Source organism: Equus asinus, chromosome 2 (genome assembly GCF_041296235.1).
Source record: "Equus asinus isolate D_3611 breed Donkey chromosome 2, EquAss-T2T_v2, whole genome shotgun sequence".
NCBI classification, from domain to species: Eukaryota; Metazoa; Chordata; class Mammalia; order Perissodactyla; family Equidae; genus Equus; species Equus asinus.
Genome location: NC_091791.1, coordinates 39393235 through 39417727, shown reverse-complemented (window position 1 = coordinate 39417727; position 24493 = coordinate 39393235). Strand labels below are relative to the sequence as shown.

Sequence of the window (24493 nt, the reverse complement as noted above, 5' to 3'; positions counted from 1 at the left end):
CTGGAAGTTCAAGATCAGGGTGCAGCCTGGTCAGGTTCTGGTGAGGGCTCTCTTCCAGGCTTACAGACAGCCACCTGCTCATTGTGTCCTCATATTACCTCGCCTCAGTGTGTGCATGGAGAGAGAGAGAGATTTCTCTCTCTTCCACTTCTTATGATGGCGCTAATCCCAACATGGGGCTCCACCCTCATGACCTCATCTAAACCTAATACCTCCTAAAGGCCCCACCTTCTAATACCATCACATTGAGGGGTGAGGGCCTTGACATATGAATTTGGGGGGACATATTCAGTCCCTCACAGCACCCTTTGGACTTTATATAGATGTAAAGGTGCCCATTCAATGTGTGGCAGCAATTTCAGCAAATGATGTGATTACTGGGGGGCACACAGATTCATTATAGCACCTCAAGCAACACACTTCAGTAATACGTGTGGCCTGTCAGGACGCTCAGGTCTTTCAGTTGGAAAGTCCCCCAGGTCGGGAATGCTGAGACCCTGGTTTGGAAGAATCTCTGCTTCCCAGCTCAACATAGCACCCTCAGCATGCGGGAGAAGGTGGGGGCTCCCAGGCACACATGCGAAGAAGCTCCTAAAACAGGAACCCGGGCCACAAACTTCATGTCCGTAACACCCATTGATTTGCTAAAAACAGTCACTGAAGACTGAACCGAACAGTCAGAGAACTCTGAGCGTTGTGAGCAGCCTGCATTTTCTCTCTCTGCAACTATCAGTTTTGCCTCGCTTTGCAGGCCTGGCAGAAGTTCCTTTTGTCAAAACTAAAGATAAGTGCAATCACAAATGTTTCTCATCCCCATTTTCCCACAAGAAGCTCAAAGAAAGGCACATGGTTTCCTAGGTCCAAGCTCCCAGGCTTGTTATTTTAGTGACCTCATCAGAGTCAAGCTGCAGAAAGTCCTGCCTGAGCTGCTCGCAGAAAACCAGGCCTGCAAGAGTCCTGCTCCCTGGGGACGGCTTCCTCGGCTTCCTCGGGAGCTCCCTGCCAGAGTCTCCGCTCTCCAGCCCCAGCCACGGAATCCATTGATGTGGGCGGTCAAAATCCGCACCAAGTCATCATTAACCAACCTCAGTAAGTCAGCACAATTAGGACAACGACAGATGGGATTTCTCACAATGCTTTATTTTCAATTAAATAACAAAACTAGAATTAAATAAACCAGGTGCTGCCTTGTAAAGCCAATATTTTATAATTATGGTTATTTAGCAAATTAAGGCAACAGACCAATCAGAATGCTGAAAATAAACTATTTCTACTTATATTATAATTATAGTAATTCCATTTATCCAGAAATATTAACTATGTGAAAAGGGCCTAAAAGCTAACAAAATTGAAATCTGTGCAATTTATTCACAGGAACACACCAATTCGTCTGACTCTGACTCATTCACTTTTACTCTAGAGATAATTCTAATTGGCTCAGTTATTTGTCTTAAGGCAGCAACAAATTAGAATGTAAACGCCAGGAGGGCAGCGATTTCTGTCGGGTTTGTTCACTGACGGGTCTCTGGCACCAAGAACAGAACGTACATATCTGTTGAAAGGCGAGAAGACAAAGCTTTACATGTTCTCCCCGACTTAGCTATAGCCCAGTGCCGCCCCATCATGTCACCACTCAGCTACTTCACTCTTGAGCCCCAAAGAGGTTTGACTTTGCCACCCCTGGTTTAAGCACCATGACAGCCCATTTCCTTGTAAATGGATGCTCACAATAACTGGTAAGATTTCTTATATAGGAATGTAAATATTCTCTCTGTGATCTTGTTCCCATTGATTATTTGCTTACACCCTGTTTGACCTGGTAAGGTAAATGTCCACCTTGTTTCCTGCTAGATTGTAAACTCCTTCAGGCTTGTTATTAGGGCAAACGGGTTGAACCGAGCTGGAAAGGGAAATTTTAGCTCAGCGTCTAGCCTTCACCCTTTGCTGTCTCCAAACTGAACTCCACCTGGACAGGAATACAGTCTGAGTAACTGTGTTGAATCCCCTCCTATTATCTAGCTTATTTTGGGAACTCAGTGGCATTCTAATTTCCCATTTGAATTGCAGAACGTCCTTTTGGATTGACATTCTGCTCAAGTTACACAAGTTTTCTGGCCAATCTGATATTTCCAATAAGGGCCAGGAATCCACTCAGTCCATGACAGGCAAACAGTTCTCGCCAAGGCCTAATTCAAATCTTTATGAGCCATATTTTTAAATTCAAAACGAAAATAGCTTACTGAGTCCTACTGGGAGAAGGAGATATTAGAAATATACATTCTTATAACCCAGAACAACAACTTTATTGAATAGAGGACTGTCACTACGTTTTTAATCAAGAAGTTCCAGTCTGGGCATCTCTGAGACATAATCACACAAGGACAGTTGGGCAGTTTCCGGATCTTTTACATTCATAAAGCACTTCACTGTTCACAAACAGGTTGGCAGGCATATCTGTTCTCCAAACAACTCCTTAAGGGACTTATTACCATATTCCCACAATCCTAAAGTAACATAAATTGTAAGTTACCCCACTGACTTAATAACGGCTTCTGAAGAAAAAGAAAAAATTATGAAACACTACTATATTAAATATTTACTTCTAATGCCTATCACATCTTATTTCAGAAACATTAAAATGAGGAGGAAAAATAGTGCACTTTAGTTTTGGGGAAACGGAGACTAGACTGTTCTAATCTTGAAGTGACTTGTCCAAAGTCACTCAAATGGTTTACCTGCAGGACTAGGGCCAGAGCATCTTCATTTCTTTCATGCAACAGTAGCTGGGCACCAACAAGTGCAACCAGTGGAGAAACAGGTGAGCAAGAGGCAGCCCTGACTCTCCTCCCGACCTCTCCGCTGTAAGCGGCTCTGCTCTCTAACGCTGGGGCAAAGCAGGACAGGGCAAGGCAAAAGAAGGCAGAACAGCACAAATGGCTCTCCTTTCCAAAAAAGGTAGGCTGCTGGGACACTCTGTCGCTGTAAATCTGGGAGTGTCTCGGTTCCCAGAGCCCAGCACACCACGGCCCTCACTCAGGGAGGTCCTGCCCACTTCTGCCCTAGCAGCTGTTCTGTCTTGCTGGAGACAGGCACCCTCGATTTCCTCAGATGATCTGTACATGCAGAGAAGATGGCCTGGGCGGTATGGGAGAGGGTGGGGGAAGCAGTATGCCTTTTATTCCCGTCTCTAGAGCTTTAATTATTTTAGAGGTAATTTTAAAAATTCAAATTTGGGAAAACGAAACCAGGAAAAGCAAAATAAAGAGCACGCAATTTGGATTTAGAAAGATTTGAGTTGAAATCCAGGCTTTCTCAGTGACTTGCTGTGTGACCTGGTACAAGCGGCCTCCTGGGCCTCCATTTTCTACCTACCTCATAGGCTTGTTCTAGGGCCCTCGCCCAAACAATTTACTTGCCACCAGAGCGCTCTCTCTACCACCCCCACAGTCCTAGTGATACTGTGTGGTCAGTCCGTCCATGGGCCCCTCCAGGGCAGGCAGTGGTGCCACTCTTCTGCTTTTTCCTATTATGATACTTGACATATTTGTGTTTAAAATTACCTGGGGAAATGTACAGAGAGCAAAATATAAACATGATTTCTATCATATACACTACAGTTGCAACTGCAATTTTTAAAAAATCTAAGACTAGGGGCAGTTCCTTCCTCCAACTTTTCATTGCTACATAGCTTCACTCATCAATATATCCTGTTGGGGGGTAGGAAGAGTTGGGGAGAAGTATTTTAGGAATTGTTGAAAGAATTACATGGGAAGTCAAGTCATATGAATGAAAGTCTTTCGACTTCCACCACAACGCCAAAACAAATACTCCATATTCATACTGTGTCAGCAAAAACCCAGTATCTCTCACTTCATTTTCCCATCAGTTTACTCACAGATTGTCTAAGAGTGTAGCAGAGGGCCCAGCGTGAGGGCCAGAACTATGAATAGAAAGCAGATGTGTCTGAAAGATGGGCCTCCAGGGGGTCTATTTGCATACAGATCAAGAAGCCTCAGGAGAAGTAACTCACACAAGGGAAGCCTGAATCAAGATGCACAAGTTTAGTTTCTCCCCAGGACTTTACCAGCTAACGGGGAGGAATTGACAAGGGCTGGATTGCCTCAAAATTTGGCATAGGCTGAGCCATAGAAACATTATTTTTATTATAATTGCAAGGGGAGCCTGGGAAAAAGTCAGTTACATGGTATCAGAATGGTTTAGACTTTCTAGAAATATTTTATGATCCCAGGCATACGATCCCACCGTAGAATGAGAAAATGCATATTCCCAAAACAAGACTACAAGTGTGTCATTTCCACCACTCGAAAACCTTCCATGAACCAATCAGGCAATCCGTATAAAAAGTTCAAACCTTCTCGCCTAGCTCTTCTCCTTCAGGGAAACTATCATAAGGATATAAACCAAAATATGGAAAAAGTTCATATCTCAATGATGTTCAAGGCAGGGCAATGTGCAACGTCAAGAAAATTAGGCCCCACCACTTACTCACTCCATACCTGATAGGCTTCTTGACCAGTAAGCCTCATCAAAATACAACTACAAGAAGGTAATAAACATTTTGTAAATCCCTCTACTATTTCAAAAGCATAAATAAGCAAAAAATTTAGCTTTGGGGAAATAAAGGAACAATAGAAAGAAAAGCATCAGGTGTTTTAAAAGTACATATATACTGTTTTACAAATCCCTGGAGCAGTGAGCCCTGAACTAGTTAAAGACAATCCGTGGCAGATAACAGAGCAAGTGCAGAGGCCCCACAGCCAGCTGCCTCTACCTGCTTACACAGGCCAAAAAAGCAGAACTTCCAGGCGAAAGTGAGCCTGCACCTGTTGTCTGTCCCTACCCTTGAGCCTTAATGTTCCAGATCTCAGCTTAACTGAGACTGGAAATAAAACATCTACTGGAGTGCCTTGAGTGTGATCTTTGCCTGATATGTGTTTAGTGAGGAATAAAGAGAGGGAATGCATTTAAGCCTGTAGCAAGTGCCTAGAACACGTAACTGCTCAGTAATAGAAGTTGTTATTGTCATCATCATTTTCAAATTAATAATTAGCATTTGTATAGCTCCTTAAATTTTATATAAAGTGCTTTCAATTCCCACAGCAATCCTACAAGAGAAAACAGAGGCTCACAGAAGCTGCTAACTTGTTCAAGTTCACACGCTAACAAATGCCGAAGGCAGGGACTTGACCGCCATCCAAGGCTCCTCCCCCTTGACGAGGCTGGAATTTCATAACAGCCTCAAGCCTTCTCTCTCTCATGGACATGATTCCCAACATCCGGTCCACCCCAAATGGTTAATCAAGAATTATGGGGGCCCGCCTGGTGGTGCAGCCGTTATGTTCGCACGTTCCACTTAGGCGTCCTGGTGTTCGCCGGTTCAGATCCCGGGTGCGGACATGGCACCGCTTGTCAAGCCATGCTGTGGCAGGCGTCCCACATATAAAGTAGAGGAAGATGGACACGGATGTTAGCTCAGGGCTAATCTTCCTCAAAAAATTAATTAATTAATTAATTAATTTAAAAAAATAGAATTATGTCAATCCTGTCCCCCTGCCGGTCATGGACTGATTTAAGGAAAGAGCAGTGCCCCCATCCTTGCCAATGACTTGAAGAAAGGTCTTTTGGGAGCTTCTGGGGAGGTGTCCTCACTACTGAGGAGACATGAAGACGCAGCTCCTCCCCTTCCACTGGATGTTTCCTATCTTGATGTGACTCTTCAAACTATTGTAGCCATCTTGGGACCATGAGGGGAATTGGGTTGAAAATGAAACCAACACATGGCAGAGACAAAGCCAAGAGAATCACAGAGAAGCAAAGCCAGGGTCCAGACACTCTGCTCCTGGACTTCCTACTACATGAAGGAATAACTTTTCTAACTAGTTAAGCCAGTCCAAGTTGGAGTTTCTGTTCCTTTCACCCCCAAACATCCTACCTGATACACTATCTACACACGCCACTTAGATATCAGACCCAGCACACATATTCCATCCCTATGCAGTAGCTCCATATTTGCACATGTGGGGCTTTCTAAGCATACATCAGATGTAATTTTGATTCCTTGAAATCCTAAAAGGGCAGAAGAGAAAAGCAGACAGTGGTATGCACAGCTGTACAAAGGGAACACATATTGCTGGTTCCCATCACAAGGCTAACTATAGAAGCAGAGGATACCATACTGAGTCCCACTGAAGTTTCCGGCCCCACTGCCATGACCCCCACCTCCACAAGTCACAACAAGGCCCTACATCTGGAAGCCTGATGATCTTCAGCTGCCTCTCTCTGCCCAGAGAGTGTTGTACTCCACACTACAGGGAGAAGGAAGAGGAAGAGGAGATTTCATCACAGAACAGTCCTTTCTTTCCAGGGTAATGATGATTTTGCTAAAGCAACCAAAGTTACTTGTGAAATGTGTTGTTTTGCCAATTGATTCTTCAGGTTCTTTTCTTCAAAAACTATAGTACATAACATAAGCTATTCAACTGTTCTCTGACGGTGTTCTTTTGAGAGCATTAAGCGATTTTTATTGCATGCTAGATATCAGCTAACCTTCTGTATCTTTCCCTAAAGCTACACTTGATTTGCAGTTTTCTAAAGTCCAGACCAGTCCTTAGGGCTTCTGGGCACCATCCTCCAATAAAAGACAGGTTCCAGTCCACATCTACTCAACATCTTTGCTGATCGCAGCCTCAACCTTGACCTCATCAAGTTCCAAAGATTCACCTCCAATTCACTTGAGCCAAGTACTCCCAAAGCCACACAATCAACCTATCACCACCTGTGCCAACCCTCACTTCTGAAATCTAGGGCTTTTGTGAGAATTAAGTATCCCTCTCTAACCCCAACTTTCTATCGTCCACAAGTCTGCAACTCTTCAACTCCTATTGCACCTGGTTTTCAACCGCCTTGAGCCCTCAGGCCCCTTGCTCCTCCATTTTCTCTTACTCCATCAGCTTATCTGCTCTTTTTTCCTTCTCCTTGGAGGCTAGAACTCATGATCCATCATATCAATTGCTCTCTTTCTGGCACCCCCACTTCTTCCAAGCCACCAATCCCCAATTCCACAGCAATCCAAACATCCAAACATTTCCGTTCCTGTAACCAGTAAGGCAAGTTTTTCTGGAGGAAATCTCTCCACCTTGAAGATTAATAGCACAAAAGAATTATGATTTCCAGCACAGACTAAGTGCTCAGAGTGACTCAGCAACAATATGTTGTACCTGATTCGTACACACATTGGTTATCCAAAATCTTAAGCACTCTACATACTGTCCTTTCCAGCATGATGGAACAGCTTTGCATCCTGGTTCTGCCTCTTAGCAGCAGTATAACCTCGGGCAAGTTGCTTAACCTCTCTGTGCTTCAACTGTCTCGTTTGTAAAATTAGGATAATAATTGCATCTTCAATGAAATTAGTGAGTTAACGTATGTAAAGTAATTTTGACAATGCTTAGAACATAGAAAGTGTCCAAAACATGTTAGTTACTATTCTATAGAGAGAATTGGGGCCATTGGATAGGATTTTCTTCCATTTCCTTTCCTTCAGCTAGTCCTCCAGTTTACTCATATCCACATGCATCCTTACCTCTTTTCTGCCTTTCTCAAAGTAAGATGTATCCTTCTATATTTAATTTCTCCAGTTAGTATCCCCGCTTCTGTTGTCTATATTTTGAACCTAGACCTTTACACGAAGTCCTCTTTAGCCTATAAATTTACTCAGGTGTCTCCCAACTTGAAATCAGGAAGGAAGAACGTGAGAGAGGAAAGAAGGGAGAAGAAGGAAAGAGAAGGGGAGAAAACTCCTTTTACTGCTACTACCACTTACTTCCTTCCCTTCGCGAACCCAGTCTACACCATCTCCTCACCCCTTTCCTCATTCCCACATCAGTGGAATGGGATTTCCCTCCTGCCTCCCTTACACACCACTCAGGCTATTTTTGACATTATCACCAATGACTCCTAATTGCCAGTGGTAACTCTGCCTTCCTTAATTAACTGACCTCTCTGTAGCATTTGGCACCATTGACCTCTCTCCCATTACTGAACTCTTTCTTCCCTGAATTTTCAAGACAGGAGTCTCTCCTATTTTCTCTGCTTCCCCACAGACCCATGCTTCTTACTTGTTTTGCTAGATGCTTCTTCCTCCGACCACTCATTATACATTGCATCATTTATTTATTCATTCAACAAACATGCTGAACACTTACCACATGTCAGGTACCATGGCAGCTGCTGGGACCAGTTAAGTAGGGACAGCTGAAGCATAACTCCAGAGGGTGCTATTCACAGGAAGACACAGCTACTCAGACACACAAATGGTGCTTTGTGAAGGTGTGCAAAAGCAGTGACACTGTAAATAAGACACAGTCCCTGGCCTCACAGTTGATCTAGTGAAAGAGATCAACACGTAACTAGACAATGAGAGTAGAAACTGAAAGGTATAATCACCAAGTTGTGCTCTGGTATAAGGTGAACACACTCTAGCTATTCGCCACAGTTTTTTGACCCATTTCACACTTCACTCTTCACACATTCCCAGGTAATTACAACGAATCATGAGATTTCAATTGAGCCTATTAGTCGATGATGCCTAAATTTTGTATTGCTTGCACAGAGCATCAAATTGCCTACCAGACATCTCTACCACATGCCCTATAGGGCACCAAGCACCAAGAATATAAGTATAAATGAAGCAAAAGTCTTGCCATGAGACATTAACCCTATTTCCCATCTGTACCACTTCAACAGACCCTTAGTTCTTCACCCTCTTGGACCTTACTTAAAGCCCCATTCAGAGGTATGTTTTTGAAACACAAGCTAATTTTGTCACCAAACCCCTACTCCTTCCCTACTCCTCTGTTTAAAAGCCTTCAGGGACTACTCTTAGCAGCTGAAGCAAAATTGAAACTCCTTAGTGTGATACATAAGACCCTAAATGATCTAGCACCTGCCTACTCTTCTGGTCCCACGTGGCACCTAGCCACACACGGACCCTGCCAGTCAGCCAACCAAACTCCCCTGCAGAACCGTGCAGTGTTTTCAGTCCGCGGTGCACTTTCCCACCAAGGTGCCTGGGTACAAAGTGCCCCTGTTGCCTAGAATGCCCCTCCTCAGGTTGTTCACCTCGTGTATCCCTACATCTCTTTAACGGCTTGACCAACCTAGGCAGCGTTGTGCCTTGGGCTCTGAACTCCCATAGCGGGTGGTCACTTATGGGACTCATCACAATGCTGTGATTATTTGTCCACACATCTGTCTCCTCTAGGAGACTGTGAGCCTTTGGGTAGACACCCTGTCTATCTTCTAGGGGCCTCCAGTACCCGGCACAGTGTCTAGCACGTGCTGGGTACTCAGTAAATATTTGCCTGATGAAGAAGTAAACTCATTGAGTTATTTTAACATTGTTTAATCACAATATTTTCTTATTAGAGACTTTAAAGGTAATTAATTCTATTTCATCCAATTCAAATGTCCCTTCTCAGCTTAAAACTATAAAAAAAAATGAAGCTTCACCTTAACATTGCTTGTATTTGCAGCCAGTTAGGTATACCCTCATGCAAGAATTTCTGAAGAGAGCAGAATGTGCCAGGATGATGCTGAGATACCGATCTGGATGCATCAGCTAATCAATGTCATCTGAAATTTTAGTTAGACCATCTCTAATAAAATTAGAATATATGATTGTTTATATGTTATCTTTATGTGGAGGATAACTAAAGAAGTCACCCTAAAGACGTAAAAATTAGAGAAAAAAATGTGTGGGGCTTAGTATTTCACATAATGACCAGTCTCTTTATCCTTGGAACACCCTATTAAGTAAAATACTTTTGCCGGTATCTTATTTATGAGCATTTATTTATTCTTTACCAGGGTACTTTGACTTTTTCTAAGAGTATTTACGAGTTTTTAAATTACATTAAGACACTGTTGCCTGGTGAGCCTTGTAACCAAATTTGCCAAACAGTAGCCCAGCGTTGAGGGCAGGGTCTGTGTCAATGAAACCAAATGAAGCTTCAGACCCGTGTGGAATGGGGACTCAACCCCAGGCCTCATTAGGACCACACCAGAAGCCAACAGTCACTGCTCTAGTTCCATGAAGGAGAATGAAGACATGGGGGAAATATCTGGACTTTAAAAGTCAAGAAAACACAACGCTTCTTAACAAATCATTGTATGCCAAAAATACCAAAATGGCTGTCTGCACTCCCAAATCCCACTAGGCAACCACTCAAGTTTATCTTCTCATTCTGCGCCTCAATATGCATATAGAAGGAGCCCTATGGTTCTGTGCAGGATGCAGCATTTTCACAGGAAGAGAAAACTTCCTTGGCTGGTTTCCATAGCCCGTGCTCTGCGACCCTACCAGACTCCCCTTCACCCTCATCCACGCACATATAGACTCATGCTTCAACTCTTTTGACAGTTATGCACAAGCGTATGTAGGGATGTAAGAAATGAAAATATAAAAAGAAACTTCATTGACCAAAATGTGCATCGGATTAATGTGAGTATGGAGCGGGATACCTCACCCAGCATAGCTACTTCTCAGAATTTTATCTCTGACCTCTCTCACATCTCTCTATAAACACTCTCCTTGGGTGATGACTTCTACACACGGAACTTAAACTGAGTCTCTATGCTGATAACTCCTAATATATATGACTTGCTCAGAATGTCTAACTGTTCATTTGGCTATCTCTTCCCACAGGCACCAAAGATATAAAGTTAATAAGACCAAAGTCTTCTTATGCTTCTTCAGCACAGATGCACAGTAGTAGCTAGAAACAATTAGGAGCTACCAGAACTACATAAACCACATTTGGCAAGAAAGGGGAGACAGAAACTTAGAAACATGTGACCTAGTCATTTACAAATTTTTTTATCCAAGGACTCCTTTATTCAAATAAAATCTTACTTGGAGACCAAAAATGTGAAATCAAGAATAGCACACCTGCTCAGGTTGTGGAAGAGACCACCAAAAGGAACCCTAACTGGAAGCAAGACATCTTCCCCCCTCCCATTGTCCCCATGCCCCATAACAGCCCCCGAGCCTCCTTGAAACCCCCAGAAATCTACAAAACACGTTGAAAAACTACTAGTCAAGATCTGTGAAAGTACTATTTTAATACAAAAATCAAGAGTGAAAGCACAATTTTGGACAGCTAACTGGTAACAGTAGGTGAGAATTTCCATGAGCATAATAATAATACCAATTTGACTGTTATAACACCATTTTGGTTGATTTGATTACTTTGACATTGTATAGACATAAACTCAGTGAATCCCACAGGGGGAAAAATCAGTGAAAATTCATTCAACCATTGGGAAAGCTTCCCATATACTGAGTGGACGCTGTATAGAGAAATTGCAAAAAGAAAAAAACAATTAAAAGAAGAAAAAGTATCATATTTAATTTGTTTCATCAGATAATGTTAAGAAGATACCATAGCAACCATTTGTTTCAACAAAATTTGTTCGGGAAAACTATAATATTATTTAGTATTTTATAAATCAGTGGCTTACAACCCTGCCTGCATGTGAGATTCACCAGGGAAGATTTAAAAGCCACTGATGCCTGGTCCTATCCTAGCCCTACTGAACAGAAATTTTGAGGGTGGGTCCTTGGCACCAATATTTTTTTTTCCTTCTCCAGATGATTCCAAGATGTACCAGGGTTGAGAACCATTGAAATGGTCTTGAGTCAGCTAACTGATGCATCACGCAGAAGCAGGCATCAACCTGGCCAAACACTTCTTCTTGACAGCAGTGATGCCTTTGAGTTTGGGCTCCCCTCATTCATGACTAGTTGATAATGATGGATGACGTTGCTTTTCACTAGTTGTCTGGTTGACCCCTATCTGACTGAAGAAGTAACGCTCTATTCTCCCCTGCAGCAGATCAGACTTTGTCGCGAGTGTGGGTTTGGACGGTTTTTTGGTAGTTCCTTCATGGGCTATGAATGCAGTTGTTTTGAAGTTACAGGTTCAGAGAGCTGAAATTGCTATTTCAAGAAATACAACTGGTTGCAGTAGGAGCTGAAATATGAGCTCACTGCCATGGAAAGTATTTCACCAAAAAATGTAGAATTTCAAAAACAATACCAGTTGGTCCTCAAAATAAGTAATTACAGACTTAATCTGTAATATGTTAAATAAACCAGAAAATGGTGAATTGTGTTGAGAAATATTATGAAAAATTATAAAATCAACAAATGTTTAAGTCTTGGTGTAGTTAAGATTTTATGCCGTTACCTTGTTTACATATATGAACCAGGGAGCCATAAGACAGTTTGCAGGGGAAAGGGTTGAATTTTTATGGTGATTTAGAAACTTGAAAAGTAGGTTCAGTCTCCTCTAGAATCTTAAGTGACTAATAGTACATCCATAAGAGAGGCTCATAAACATGGACTTTCTTTCCAGATGCAGAGAGATGAGCTATTTTCAGGATATACGGGGCATCTAAGAGATTGTAACACTAAAATCTCTCTGGACTGAGGCAAGCAGAAGTCAGCAAAAGCAGAGTCAAAAAGTTGATACATCACATTTCGAACATTTTCTCTCAACTCTAGTCACATAAATAAAAGTTAAATCATTCACTAACCTTTGGCTGTTAGGTCAGGATTGAAGTTCTGTGTTGCCTTTTTTGGCTGAACTGCGCCTAGATTTCCTGCCTCCATTTCTTAAAAGCATTTGTCCCTTCAAGGCCTTTGTGAAAACACATGGGTGCAAAATCTTTCTAGATTTTTTTACTATAGCTTTCCAGTCTTTCATAATTGTCAGTTCCACACCTAAGTAGTAGTAACTTGTTTGTTGATTTTGCTTTTTGTTTTAGCTTTATCGTTTTTTTTGTGATTGAGATAAAATTCACTACGTTAATATTTTTAAGTGGTACAATTCAGTGATTTTTAGTACTTACATGATGTTAGAAAACCATCACCACTATCTAATTCTAGAACATAGCCATCTCTCCAAAAAGAAGCGCTGTACCTATTATCAGTCACTATCAAGTCCCTCCACCCCCATTACCTGGCAATCTACTTTTTGCCTCTATAGATTTGCCTATGGTGGATATTTCACATAAATGGAATCATACAATGTATGGTCTTTTGTGTCTGGCTTCTTTCACTTGGTGTAATGTTTTCATGGTCCATCCATGTGCTGATATTGTTTTTAAAATGGCTTACTTTTATGGGCCTATTTGGCAATCAACTTAGTTTTCATAGAAATAGCATTCTTTGTTTGGTATTCGCATTACATCAGTTTATGTAATATTTAATTAAATTGCAAAATTACAATAGCAAGTTCTACAGGTATAAACAAGACTATGACCAAACACTACTGTAAGTGTGCACATGAGCTGATCAAAGCAAAGTACATCAGCTTACTGTGAGGATGGCTATTTGCCACAGTGGTCTCAGTGCTTTGAGCAAAAACCAGTACGTGTTTCAGAGGGAAAGGAGAGCACTGGTCAATCCAATGTGTTGTTTTAGTGTTGGTCAGTACTCCATTACCCAGGATGGAGGGGGAAACAAGCAGAGGGTGTAGGGGTGATACACCACCACAGGCTCAACTGGCCCCCAAAAGGAAGTCTTCTATACGTCTTCAAAAAGGAGCAAGGATGTACTCCCATAAAGACAGGTATTCCCTTCTGCTTCTATAACCCTTCACCATCCTACCCATCTCTCGAGGAGCAGCTCAAACGAGTCCCCGTCTATAAAGTCTCCCCTAAGCCTTGACTCCTCACAGTGCCTGTATGCTCTCTCCCCTTCCTTTTAATTTTCAAAGTATTTCTCTCTCTCTTAAGGTGGTTACAAATGGTATTATAGCTAGTCATACAAAGTCTTTTCTTCCATACCAGGCTGTACCCTGCTTCGGAGGTAGATTCTGTATCTTTATATCCCCTACTACCACCAGCATGGGAAAAGAGTGCTCCAAATAGAAACTTTATACAGATCTTTAACAAAAAATATAAGTTCAACAAGTATTTATTAAGTAAATAATGAATAAGTACATTAATGAAATAATTAATAGTGTGTAACTTCCTCCCTGGCCACAGCAACTCATCCCATTCATGGATGTGCAGCCCAAGGAGGGACGAGGATGCGATGGGGCAGAGCGGCCGGCAAACGAAGACAATCAACTACTCTGGGTGTCTGGCAGCCCTCAGAAATCGTGACTGTCCTCCAAGTGTTTAACAGAGACAACTTTCAAATAGGACACCGTCAGATAATGACACTTCCTGATGTCCTTTGATGTAGAACAAATTAAAAACAGAGACAGAGAGAAAATCTTTGTACTTGAAATGTCCCAACATCGTCAAGCGTGGATTTGATTTTCCTCAATTAAATTATTATACCACTTTAATGGGTTAGTTTTTAGATATACTAGAATGGAACTCATAAGAAAATAGCTTCCAAATTGGTGATTTTTAAAAGCAAAGCAATTGGTTAGGTAAGGAATGCATAAACAACCCCCAAAGCTGCACTGAATACTTTTTTTTGGCTGTATATGACTGAAAAACTGCCAAGTTCATTTCGATAAGCCTTTGTTAAAAACAATAAACATGCCTGAGCTTGCAAACCAGGCCGTTTTGAAGAAAAAGCAATTGAGAGAATTAGAAAATGCTTAAAACTGCAATGTCTGATTAAAAACAACTTCCCTGGTAACGGATTTACCAATAAGTCACAACACTCTGCTGCCTATGAATACGGAGGGAAGTGAGGGACAAAGATATAAAGGGAGACAAAATAAAAGTAGAACACCAGCTTTATAAATAAAGAAGAAGGTACACCTTACAAACTAATACAGTTACCATCTGCAACACTAACATGGGAACACTAACACTATTGGGAAAACTAATCTTGCCGTGCTTCACCAAGTTTAACGTCACCACGATGATGTCCCTGCACTGAAAGAAATGTACTTTCAGGGACTCTAAATGAACATACATGAGATAACCAAACGTGGGAACCGCTATTCACATAGAGTAGAATGTCAGTTCCTGAAAGTCAACGTAACTTCACCTCAATTTGCTTGTTCGTCTGTGGTGATTATAGAATCAACAGAATCGTGAGATTGGAAGGAAGACAGTTTGGAACATTTATGTCCATTTCCCTGCTTTAGGCAAAATTGAAATTCTCTTCTATCTGCCAAACAAAATCCTGGAAAAAATTCTAATGAATGAATGGTGACTTGAGCTCCATAGGATAAAGTTCCTTGCTTTGTTCATTGACATATGCCAAATGCCCAGAACAGCACTGAGCACATAGCAGGCACTCAATCAATAGCTGTTAAATTGAACTAAACTGAAAACCAGGCAACACAATGCTAAAATAAAAATAAATAAAATAAGTCAGTTTAAAATTCCTTTCTCAGCTCTGTTAGAGATCATGGTATTAATCACAGCAAACAAACAGCCATCAGATAAGCCACTTCCCTCAAGTCGGCTCCACAGTTACAAACCACACCTTTAACTCTAACAGGTTGTCACCATAGGGGGCCGAGAATCAGAAGAGACTCCAAGGAGCGATGGGGGTAAATTTAGTCCCATCTGTTTTGATTACTTTTCTTCTTCTGGAAGTTCACCCGGGATGTATCTGCATATTCATTTTCATATAAGAAGAAAGTAAGATATTATATAAAATTAAGTGTTTGTATATTTTTTAATTGTGCTACAAAGGCAGTTGACTAAATCAACCTCTCTCATCTAATTCAGAATCCTGCCAGTTAAAAAAGAGAGAGAGAGATAAAAAATACGAACAGGAAAATGATACGACTAGGTGATTCTAGTCGTATCATTTTTGTTCAAAATGCCTGGAGGTAACATGCCTTGAAAAGTGAATTAAGTGGGATGGACAAGGCCTGGATTCTGGTGTCGATTCCATCACCAACTGACAGTCTGAGCTTAGTCAATCCTTGCCAAGTGGAACCTGAGCTTCCTGGGCTGTAAAGTGAAGGGTTTGAATAGAGGATCCCTAAAAGCCTTTTCAATTTTCAAGATCCTGTGATTATAAGTGATCAATTCCAGTCACTTAATTACTACTCCTTACTTCCACCCTTTCTTTCCTCAACAGACATATGTTGGGCACCTTGGGAGGGTCAGGCACCATTAGCCTAGATTGCCATGACATTTTAGGGGGTGAGGGGGGAGACAAACCATGCAGGAGTAGTTGATGATTTTTAAAAGCTAATGATCTCGGATATCTGTGGAGAGAGTGTGTTTCTGAATTTGGAAGACCTGAAAACTTCCTCCTGGGTTAAGCTGGCTGCACCACGGCAGTGCCCAGCTCTCAGCAAAGAAATAGGTAGGATGAGCCGATTAGGGTCCTTTCAAAACAGAAGAGTTTAACCGGCATCCTGGCAGGTCCTATCCAACACAACATTAAAAAAAGAAGAAGAAAAAGAAAAAATTCTAAAAGGTCCAGAATGCTGAGCTGTGAAAACAGAAGGCTAACCAAATAGTCCCAGCACTTAACTGGAATCGTGCTTTAAAATTTTGCTGCGAACACTTTTCCCCGAGTCCACACTACAGGTCACTGCTCTTCTTTGAGGAAAGAAGCAACTGAGAAATTAAGTTCAATCAAGTGAAGGTTTTGCAGGCTGGTGTGTTTTTAGTACACCACACACTAGAAATTAATATTATTAGCTGAGGCAGAGGGGAGATTAAAAACAACAAAAAAAAAGATACACTGAAAGCGGAGAATGCAGAAGAAAGGCGGTCTCCGTCGCATCGAGAAGTCTGCATTTGGAAACCACAAGAAATGAGGATCAAAGCCGCTCCTCTCCAGCCACCTGCCCAGAAACCCAGGGCGCGCCGGCACAATTCTGACAGGGCAAGTGGGCACGTGTCTCTCTCCTAACCAAACAGGCGCTCCGAGAGACCCGGCTAGGGTCACCCGCTCACAGCGACCTGCTGGGCGCTGGGGCAGCGGGGAGCGAATGGAGAGTCCTCCGCCAGCTCCACGAAGCCCAGCTCTAGCGCTCCGCCGCCCAGCGGCGAAGGATGCCTGGGTCACCTGAGCCACCGCGCCCTCGGCACAGCCGAGCCCGGGAGCGGGAAGATGGTGAGCCAACGGGACTCCCCGGCCCGCGCGGTGGGGATCTAGGCGCCAGAGCCGCCCGCGGGAGACTGTGCCCGGGCAGCCCAGCGGGGCCAGGCTCCAGCGCTCCGCAGCCCGCCCAGAGCGCGCAGACACCCCCTTCTTCCGCCCGACCCCCTGCCACGCCCGTGCCCAGCCCGGGCCCGCCGCGTCCTCACCTCGCGTGGACCGCTGCAGCCCGGGCAGTGGCGCGCGGACATGCCCCGGGGCGCACCCACCGTGCCGCGTCCCTGCTCGGTGGCCCCTTCCCGGGCCCCAAGCGCCGCGGTCCCCGCGTCCTAGGGGCGGGGAGAGCACGGGGCGGAGACGCCGACCAGACTGGGACCGGGGGCCCCGCGGGCAGCGTGGGAGGAGTAGCGTCGCGGGGAAAATCCCAGTGCCCGACCCCGAAATGCACTGGCAAGTTCAGCGCCCCCAGCTCTGCCGTGGACTCTGCCGGCGGGCGAAGGGGATTTATCCCTGGGATCCGCTCTACGTGCTGCGACTTGGCGAGGGGTGAGGGGCGCGCGGAAGGAGGGACGCCTCGCGCTTATGTAATGGATCGGCCCGCTGTGTCCCGAGCCAGCTTGCTCCAGGACTGCCCGACCCTCCCCGGAACAGCCGTGCATGCCCCTGACCTAGGCAAGCAGAGGGGATGCGGTGTTCTCAAAAAGAACTTTTCCCTGTAGGCTCAAAGAGCAAGATCTGGAGAAGGAATGCAAAGACTCCCTTAGGCGTATCTGGAAGGGATCTGTCAGCCAGCCCTTCTCATTTCACAGCGCAGGAAACTGAGGCCCCAAACTGTTAGTTAAAAGCGTTGTCTCTTGGAGTTAGATGGACCTGGACTCAACTCTCCCGAAAAGCTCGTGATCTTGGGCAAGTTACTTAAGTCTCTGAGCCTCAATTTCTTCACCTGTAAAGCGAGAAGAATAATAGTGTCCACTTCATGCTGTGGTTGCTGGAAGGACAAAATGAATGAGGTGCGGGCGTCCGGTACGTAACACGCCCCCGGTAAACGTCACTGCTGATTGTGCTAAGGTTCACCCAACTCCTCGAATGTTCCTTAAAGTCCGCTGTCTCACTGTCCTGGAGAAGGAGCTGCCCGAGTCTGCCAAGAGGTACCCGCAGTAAGGCAGGTTCCAGGCGAACCTTCCTGTAAATTACTCACCCTGTCAGAAGCGAGTTCTCCGAACTGACAAGGACTGATTCCAACTTCTTAAGGTTTACATCCTTGCTGCTCAACAGCGTCGTCACCGTCTGGGAGCTTGCTAGAAATGCGAAATCTCAGCCCCAACCCCCGATCCTCTAAATCATAATTTGCATTTTAACAAGAATCCCTAGGTGACTTAGTGAGTTGTACATCAAAGTTTCAAAATGAGTTCAACTTTTTGGAAAATTTGAGAAGGGAGCTAGAAAGTTACCAAGCAGGGGCCACATAATACCTTAGGGTATTTTTTAAATAGACTAGTGAAGTCCTTCCTCATTTTACCCTCCGGCTATTTTGTGTCTTTCCCTCCCTCAGTTTCCTGCTCTTTACCTATAAATCTGGATTTAAGTCCTATTTTCACATGCAAAAACCCCTGGGTTACATCTAAGTAATGATTAGTGAATCTATATCTAAAACACACATAAAAATTAGCAAATACACCTGTAAAAGAATTCATTAGCATTGAAAATGGGCTTATAAAGGTAGAGGCAGCGATGATCCCTGAGCTCTCAGCCGTGAAGGTCCTTAGGTTAAAGGCTTGAATGCTTTTGCATTTCAGAAAAATACTTCTCTTAGTTAAACATTGTTTTGGGTGACAAATTAGCCCATTCTCTGGTTAAGTAACATAGGACAATCAGTTCTTTGAAAAAGTTTTGGAGAATAGACAGAAATCTCGCAGGCTTCCTTCCCTCTAAGTCACCACGTATAGGGGCTCTAGCAAAGCCCAAAGCAAATATTTTGTTTACGTCATTAAATGATGTGTGTTTGGGTTTTGTTTTGAGTCTTAGAGTGTTCAGATTTGGTTTGCCTGATTCTGTCTCCGGCAGAATGATTTTCGCCTTTGAGAGTTGAGTAATTGTGGATTGTTGATGCTGATGACGTGGCTAATGCTGATAGGCAGTGCCTGATGTGGAAAGGTCACTTCCGTCTGCCTACCTCTTGGGGCTCCGGTTCAAGGCTGTTGAACAAGCTGATGCCATGAGGGTGGGCAGCGTGGAGGTGGAATAGGGGAAGATGGGTAGGGGAAAGGAATCTCCTTTCTCTGACGTTGGAGGGTTGGGAGGGCTGAGTTGGAGGAGGAAAAAGCCTTCTGCTTGCCCTAGAATCCAACCAGGAGGAAAGAAAAAAAATGCAGCATTTCTTCTAAATAGCTCTATCCAGTAGAACTTTCTGCAGTGGTGGAAATGTTCTATGTTCGTGCAGTCTGATACAGCTGTGTAATGTGGCTATTTTAATTCAATTTTTTTTTTTTTTTTGAGGAAGATTAGCCCTGAGCTAACACCTGCCGCCAATCCTTCTCTTTTTTGATGAGGAAGGCTGGCCTTGAACTAACATCAGTGCCCATCTGCCTCTACTTTATATGTGGGACACCTACCACAGCATGGCTTGCCAAGCAGTCCTGTGTCCGCACCCGCGATCCGAACCGGCAAACCCTGGGCCACCGAATCGGAACGCGCAAACTTAACTGCTGCGTCACCGGGCCCGTCCTGTGCTATTGTTTTTTAGTCTGTTGCAATAACCACATTTCATGTGCTCCATACCAACTTGTAGCTAGTAGGTTCATCACAGAAAGTTCTATTGAACAGTGGTACTTAAAGGCCAGAATTTTGGTGAGGAGGTAAGCCCAGATATTCTAGCTTCTCCAAATCGTAGTCAGAACCTCATTTCTCCTCATATGGGTGGAGGAATGATAATTAAATCTAGGTCACTGAGTTCTCTGAGAATCAAAATGGGATAACCCAGAGAATGTGCGGTATGCAATGCCTTGCACATAGTAAATGCACAAAGAATCTTAACCAGTATTAATACTAATAGTCATTTTACATTTAAAAGCTGGGGGGACATGGTGCTAAACTTGCATCACTATTAGTTAAATAGCCTTATACTGATGTGGTCAGCTGCTCTTGGTTCCTCAACTACTGTTTACAGCTGTGCCCGAGGCCCCTCCCTTCGCCCCTTCCTCCTCATTCAGAGCTGGGCACCACCTGTGCTATTCTGGCTTGTGCTAACGTTCACCCAACTTCTCAAATGTTCCTTAGAGTCCGCTGCCTCACCGTCCTGGAGAAGGAGCTGCCCGAGTCCGCCAAGCATACTTGGTCAAATCCCTACCACTTATATCCAATAAATATCAAGTGTGTTAACTGAAACCACATAGCACCATGGTTCAGGGTAATCAATTTTCAGAGGAGATTCTCAGAAGTGTGCCACCTTAGGTACATCCATTATGGAAAGAATTGTTTGTTCCCGTTATTTGGTCAAACAAGGATGTGTGGACTCAGCGGAGAGAAATGAGAACATTGGCTCCAGATAAGTAATATTCGGGGTGCCCACGTCAGACCGGAAGCTACCAGAAGGATGGGGGTTTGGGATGGAAACTTGAGGCTTTTGCCTACATACAATTTGAAAGTTTATTTTCATGACTAACAAAGATTCTAAGGATAACTACCAACAGCATAAAAAAGACACAAGTATTTTACGCTGTCAGTTATACAAATTAGGGCAATACATAGAATGGGAAATAGTGAAATTCTTCCCTGCACACTGAGATACATAGATTTCTGAATAACCTCAGACTCCTGTCCTTCTGACTTCGTAAGATCACATCCTGTGGGCACCTTGCTGATCCCACTTTTATTGTTTTCCTTAGTTTCTTTTTCATCATTTTACTTCTTAGGAACATTTTCTTAGAATTCGGCACCTATTTCTCTATCTCCTTTCTTAGCCCTTATCCCAAACCCCCTTTGTCGTGACTGTGGCTAACACCTGCCTGTCAGAAGAAGTGCGTTCCCATTTCTGACCTCTCTCTGAACTCCAATTCTTGTCACCAGACCTCCAGTGGATATTGTCTCTTAAATGCTCCCCACTCATCACTTCAAATGCTCACCTATCAGGAACTGAAGCTATCATTATAATCTACCCTTAACTCCCTCAAAACTTTCTAGTTTCTTCTCTCTGACATCACTGCCTTGGTATCTGGTGATAAAATTCTCTCATTTACTGTGAGTTGAAGCCATGGAATCATTTTAACCCATTTTCCTTCTTCATGGAGTCATGGTATAACTGAAAGACATCGAATTTGAAATTAGAAGACCAAAGTAAAAATCCCATTTTTGCTACTTTGTAGCAGTATGATCTTAGTAAATTTCTTAACCTTCCTAAGCCTCAAGTTTCTCATCTATAAAATTAGGTCAGGGGCCAGCCCAGTGGCACAGCGGTTAAGTTTGCACGTTCCACTTCTCGGCTGCCCAGGGTTCGCCTATTCCGATCCCAGGTGTGGACATGGCACCACTTGGCATGCCATGCTGTGGTAGGCGGCCCATGTATAAAAGTAGAGGAAGATGGGCATGGATGTTAGCTCAGGGCCAGTCTTCCTCAGCAAAAAGAGGAGGATTCGCAGTGGTTAGCTCAGGGCTGATCTTCCTCAAAAAAAAAAAAAAAAAATTAGGTCAATAGTACCATTCAAAAAATATGGCTTGAGCAGGTACTTATCTCAGCCTCTTGCTAATTAGATCAGACTCTCACCCTCCTCTCTAAAGACGTTTTGGACCTGATAATTCTTTGTTGTGGGGCTGCCTTGTGCATTGGAAGATGTTTAGCAGCATCCTTGATCTTACTACCCATTAGATGCCAGTAGTAACCCTCCTAGTCATGACAATCACAATTGTCTTCAGACATTGCCAAATGTCCCCTGACTGGGGGCAAAATCATCCCCTGTTGAGAACCACTGGGTTAGAGGAATTCTGGGAAGAGCAGTAGTGCCTTCCTTTCTGAGTCTCCAAGGATTGCATGAGATGAAGAATATGAAAGTGGCTGCACAGCGCTTGACCAGGTCAACATTTGCAGAATGTGGATGTCAACTCATTCTTGAAGCTCTGTCAGTTGAGGTGTTCTCTGAAGATCACATTGAAAAACATTTTTAGAAAAAAAATGAGTTTACATTGTATTGTCCTGAATTATTCTTATATCCTAGCCAATATTGTTTTTTAATTTAAGCAACAATAAAACAAATTTCTTATATTACATTTTTTTAATAATTTTGCTCTCTCCCTATCTATTCTTACTGCTCTCCAGACTCATATCTTCTCCTGCATGGATCACTAGAACTTCCATTGCTTGAGTACTCCCTTAGTCCTGCCAATCTATCCCACTAGCCCTGCATGCTATGTATGCCTTACATTCTTTCTACCGGAAGCTCTAGTAGTTCCTGTTTCCCGTTTACTTTCATGGAAAGGGGACTCCTCTGCTGGTTGGCTGAAGTTTTCTTCCATCCAGGCTTCCTATCCGCCCTTCCTGATCATGTTCCCTAACGCTAACTGTCATCCCCGTCATAGCCTCCTTCTCATTGTTCTATGAGGTCATCATCCACATTCCTGCCACAGTTCTTTCACGCACACTCTTTCCCATACTTAGACTCCTCTCCTCTCTCTCTTCTGCCTTTGTAGACTTGATAACATCCTTCAAGGCCCAACTCAAATCCCACCTTCTACTAATGTTTATAACTTCCTTTGAAAGGCATCACAAATGTAAGCTGGGTTAATGGTGAGACGGAGAGATGGAGAGTTAGGTGACCAGTGTAGTAAAATGTTAATCTAGGACCTAGGAAGCAGTATATAGATTCACTGTATAATTTTTTCAATTTTTCCTATGTTTGAAAATTGTCATAATAAAATAAAAATAAGTGAGATAGAATAAAACAAGCATATAAAAGCCTTCCTACCCAACTTTGGCCCATAGTGGTTAAGAATCCAGGCTTTGCTATCACGCCGATCTGGGTTTAAGGCCAATTTCACCTCTTGCTTGCTGGGTGACCTTGGGCGGGTTACAAAACAACTCAAAACTTCAGTTTCTTTGTTTAGAAATGAGCGCAATAACACCTTCCTTGTGGGACTATTGTGAAAGTTAAATGAAACATATACTTGTGAAAAGCATGGAATAGTAGCTGACACATAGTAGGTACTTAATAAATGTTAGCAGAATTATTCACAATAGCAAAGATATGGAAATAACCTAAGTGTCCACTGATGGATGACTGGATAAAGAGAATGTTGCTCAGTCATATGGGGCCGGCCCGGTGGGACAGTGGGTAAGCGTGCACATTCCGCTTTGGCAGCCCAGGGTTCCCTGGTTCAGATCCCAGGTGCAGACATGGCACTGCTCAGCAAGCCATGCTGTGGTAGGCGTCCCACATATAAAGTGGAGGAGGATGGGCACGGATGTTAGCTCAGGGCCAGTCTTCCTCAGCAAAAAGAGGAGGATTGGCAGTAGATGTTAGCTCAGGGCTAATCTTCCTCAAAAAAAAAAAAAAAGAATGTTATTCAGCCATAAAAAAGAAGGAAATCCTGCCACTTGCAACAACATGGATGAACCTGGAGGACATTATGCCGTGTAAAATAAGCCAGACACAGAAAAACAAATACTGTATGATCTCACTTTTATGTGGAATCTAAAAAATTCAAACCCACAGGAACAGAGAGCTGAACAGTGGTTGTCAGGGGCTGGGTGGTGGGGGAAATGGGGAGGTGTTGGTCACAGGATATAAACTTTTAGTTATAAGATGAGTACGTTCTGGGGACCTAATGTACAGCATGGTGACTACAGTTAATAGTACCGTACTGTGTATTGAAATTTGCTAAGAGAGTGCATCTTAAGTGTTCTCACCACACACACAAAAAATGTAACTAACTATGTGAGGTGATGGATGTTTTAATTAGCTTGATTGTGGTCATCATTTCACAATGTATACGTATATGAAATCATCACATTGTATATCTGAAATATATTCAATTTTTATTTGTCAATTATACCTCTAGAAAGCTGGGGGAAAAATTTAAAACAAAATAAATGTTAGCTGAAAATAAAAAAATACAAACAGACCTCCCTTGACTACATAGAGTGTAGTGCCATTTGACGGCAGGAATCTTCTCTGTCTCATTTACTATTCCCCTAATGCTGAGAGAGTAGGAACTTCAGTAAATCTTTGCAGAATAAGTAAACGTTAGTTATGCATTACCTTTGTCGTTCATCTCTGTTGTTCCTCCTCTCGTAGATTCATTCAGTTAGTATTTGTGAAGCATTTACTCTGAACAAGGCAGCAACCATGGGCAGGACCATGATGGCTCTACAGCTCACCCAGTAGAGCTCAGAGCAACTGTGCAGTCTGAGAGTTCTCTGACCAAGCCAATTCACCTCCT

General features: G+C 43.2%; 1 protein-coding gene across 5 annotated transcripts in view; it reads right to left on the bottom strand.

Moving 5' to 3' along the window:
* Window positions 1-24209, bottom strand: part of SLC16A12 (solute carrier family 16 member 12) — an 88041-nt gene extending 63832 nt beyond the window's left edge. For 2 of the 5 annotated variants that reach the window (XM_014839411.3, XM_070487499.1), the window contains exon 1: window positions 18264-24209. The gene's annotated coding sequence lies outside the window, so the exon portion shown is untranslated. Of the gene's footprint in view, window positions 1-17274; window positions 18223-18263 lie in introns of those variants that run through there. The other 3 variants (XM_014839410.3, XM_070487486.1, XM_044754517.2) reach the window with 3 other exon arrangements.
* Window positions 24210-24493: the final 284 nt, after the last annotated feature.